Source organism: Squalius cephalus, assembly GCF_949319135.1.
Source record: "Squalius cephalus genome assembly, chromosome: 14".
In the NCBI taxonomy this organism is placed as follows: domain Eukaryota; kingdom Metazoa; phylum Chordata; class Actinopteri; order Cypriniformes; family Leuciscidae; genus Squalius; species Squalius cephalus.
In genome coordinates this window covers 9042043-9046089 of record NC_137135.1, presented here as the reverse complement: position 1 = coordinate 9046089, position 4047 = coordinate 9042043, and the positions used below count along the sequence as shown (strand labels likewise).

At 34.2% G+C, this 4047-nt stretch overlaps 1 long non-coding RNA gene across 1 annotated transcript; it reads right to left on the bottom strand.

Annotated features, from left to right (window-relative positions):
• Window positions 1–368: 368 nt before the first annotated feature.
• Window positions 369–1422, bottom strand: LOC307171269. The gene is made up of 3 exons (XR_013823522.1): window positions 1397–1422; window positions 1145–1260; window positions 369–529 (listed from the first exon to the last, which is right to left on the bottom strand). It is a non-coding gene; the product is annotated as an uncharacterized lncRNA (long non-coding RNA).
• Between the last annotated feature and the right edge of the window lie 2625 nt (window positions 1423–4047).

Below are 4047 nucleotides of genomic sequence, written 5' to 3'. Positions count from 1 at the left end.
TTTAAAGAAATAAGAAATGAAAATTTCTCAAATAAAAATGTCTATTTACTGTACCAAACACCACTTTCAAAACACAATAGTCACCATACTTTATTAAACAACACTTTATTGGAGAACAAAGCAGTTGATAAAGTAGCATAAAGACAAATGAGATTCAAGATAAATAAAAATGTGTCTTCAAAAATACATTAACATCATAAGAATCCATTCACAGCTGCTGAAGCCACAAAACGAGTGCCAGATAATCATATTCAGTCACCTACAGAAAACAGATTTGATATTGTGTTGGAAAATAATGATTCATTAGAAGAACACAATAGAGACATACAGGGAAGAGCAAGAAACCAGTTTAGCTGTGATAAACTGGTTTCTTGCTCTTCCCTGTATGTCTCTATCGTGTTCTTCTTCCTCGTCTAAACAGTTTGTTCAGTTGAAGAACAGAAGATGTGATCACTGATGTGGTGTAGCTTTTTCTCAACCAGAAGAAGAAGTCTCAACATCCCATTGTCAGGCGTTCTCCAGTCCTGGTCTGAAAGTAAAACAAAAAAACAGAAACCAAGTTGTTTAATGGACAGTCGGGTCAGCTTATGTTCTGCATGATTTAAAGCAGTGATGGTTTACTGCCTATTGTCTAGAAGTAAACCTGAAGACTTGGGTTAAAATTTTCAGATGTGCTTGATTAGGGTTGGAGGTTAACTCTTAACTAACCTCAAAAAGTAGAATGCAAAGGGCCAGAGTTGCCTGTTCCTTACATAAATTTACAAAGCAGCAGTCAGTACATTATATAATATACACATTGAAGTATATATACACATTGAAGTATATATATATATATATATATATATATATATATATATATATATATATATATATATATTGCAGCACATAATATAAGCTAAGTACTGAACAAAAACAGTTTTAACCATATCAACAGCAACATATTTTAAAAGATTTTTTAGAAAAGCATGGTCTCTTTTGAGCCTTTGCCAGTGATGCTTGATTTCTTTCCAGACAACATACTCTTCTGTCAATTGTTTCAAGAGCTTCACTTGGTCAAAAACCAAGTGATAACCTGTACAATGTAAAATTGTCAACATCAAATTATGTACTACATAATTCAGCATTGTTTCAATACAAGACATACCAATTGACTCACGCACTTTTCTGTCGTCTTTGGGCACCAGATGTTCCTTCCTCACCCGAAACAAAGGACTTATTCGATTAGCTTGCGTTGATATAAGGACTGGTCTTCCTTCTCGGCTGTAAAACAAGAAAGTCTCGACTTACTCTATTGTTCTTGAAACACAAATTAAGACAGTTATAAATTAGTTAATTTACCATACGATTCAGGAGAGAACATTTGATGAGTAAATACTGATATATTAAGAAACTTTACCTGGGAAGGGCTGATCACGGCAAGATAATTAAATGTTAAAAGCATTTTTATGTATTAAGTTCACTGATATGTGGGCATTTCTATGAATAAAAGTATGTCTTTAATAGCAAGCAATAATCATGAAAATGATTTACATGCAAACGGGACAGTTATCAGCAGTGTAACTGATCTGATTATGACAAAATAATCGAGTATCTGATGTCATGTGACAAGTCAGATAAGCTTTTCCACTCTTGCAAACAGAGGTAGGTTATGAGGTGTGGAGAGACATCATGTATCACTGGAACATAAACAGACGGGGACCAATTTGCAATTAATATAAACTTTCTGACAGTGTGTGTGACATCCGACAACTTTCCAAGAAGGGGCGCAACTGATTTACAAATATCGCGATAAATGTGTACAGGAATTGAGGCAGTAGCCAATGACAGCACTAGGAGTAAAAGCTGCAGGATTGTGTACGAGTATACAAATATGTACGAGTATCATACGAATTTGACAACTTGTTAAATCTTGTGAAATATCAAGACTTTGAGTCTCTGTTTGTACTGATTGGGCTATGGGTTTTGTGAGAAAGGTTTTAAGAAACAACAAATGCTTGATAAAATGTTTGATTTAGGGTTAAAACCAACACATACATACCATTGCGAATATTTGCCTTTGAAGCTGTCCGTCTCCTCCGTTTACTTCTCCTCCAACAATAATGGGCTGACTGAGTCCGAAAGGCTCTTTTGGTCTTTTCAGCTGAAAAAAGAGAAAAGAAAATATCATTATGTATAATATATAGGATTATTTAAAGGAAAAAATACTGATATACCTTACAAATATTGGATGTTACATTATAAAGCCTTACAAACATGGCAAGTGTTGTGGTTAATATGCATTTACAACAAATATCACTTTAAAACTATCAATCAATACTGAGGTAAAAGCATGGTAAGTTTTGTGATTACTGTCCTTTACTAAACCAATCACAGTAAAACTATGGTTACTGTGGTAAAAGCATGGTAAGTGTTGTGGTTACTGTGCATTTACAATAAGTACCACATTAAAACTACAAATAGTGTGGTAAAAGCATGGTAAGTTTTGTGATTACTGTCTTTTTACTACACTTATCACAGTAAAACTAATGTTACTGTGGTAAAAGCATGGTAAGTGTTGTTTTTACTGTGCTTCTACTACAAATACAACTTTGGAACTAATTGTACTATTTTTAATCTGATATGAATATCTAGGCCTATAGCACGTCACGTGACAGGCAGTGTTAATCACCCTGTTTTGAATTAGAAAGCAATGAAGCGCAAAGTCTCCGTGGAGATGGCAGATATAATGGCAGATTAATATCGACAAACAGAAAAGACATGATATCACACATTATTAGGACAGCGTATTTAGGTATTTATTTACTTACCAACATCTGACACACGTGAACTGATGCCAAATATCGCGATGTGTTCGGAACGAGACTTCTTCAGCGCGATTTCCTACTGATAAAATATAATTTTAAAAATATCAATAAACAGCAAAGCAATCCAGCTTCCCCGGCAATAAGACCGAAATAATAACATTAAAAAAATACATAAAAATACATAAGATCTCGTGAATAAATGTTGATTAAACAGCTTCTCTGCTGCAGCCGACAGGCAGAAAGAATCGTGCTGTTATCACGAAAGACGCTTCCCATTGAAAATACATTAGTTTAAAAAAATAAAAAATAAATAACGAAATAAACGTGTCCGTGGCACGAATCAATAGATTAAATTACGTGACCATATCACGAACTGCCGTGAAACTGGGTTGTTAAACTCACCGCTGAATGATCACGTGCGTTGTTAAAATCACCGCTGAACGCGCTAAACCTTTGCGGGGACTTTGATATCAGATTGCGAGGGGTTTTAAACATCAAAAAACCAGTTGGAGGGCCAGATAAAAATTATCTGGGTGCCGCCATTTGACTCGCCCTGGCATAGATAATATTTTGTAGCCCAATGAGAAAAAAGGGAGTAAATAATTAAAACAAAATGAACAGCATTAGCTGCTACGAAACCTGCTTTGGATTTATTATGTTCAGGACAAACGTAATAGCACTGCAATAGATTGGCTATATTAGGTTAAGGACCAACGTAATAGCACTGCTTATATTAGGTTAAGGACCAACGTAATAGCACTGCTTATATGTTGGCATGTAACGTAATTGCGATTTGCAAAATAGTTTCCTCAGAACGTATTTCATGTGATACAGCATGTAACGTAATTGCGATTTGCAAAATAGTTTCCTCAGAACGTATTTCATGTGATACAGGGTTGCTTTAGTAAAATATATTTTTTGACAGCAAAAGAGGATTAGCTTTGGTGCAAGCTGTTAGTAAATCTGGCCCATAGTGTTTTATTTACAGTTAGTTGATGATAAATTATAGTAAATTTAAAGTAAAAAAACTAAAAGTAGCTATTTGCATCAAAAGAAAACACAAACAATTAATAATACATTTAATGTACATTTTCTGTACACTCATAATGACTACTGCCTACACATTAGAAAAATATAAATCATTAGTTTATACCTTTAAGCTGACCTTGATTGTACTTTTGACAGGCAAATGGCATATTATTTTTTTAATCCACAGATTGACAGAGATATTAGATCTTGCTAA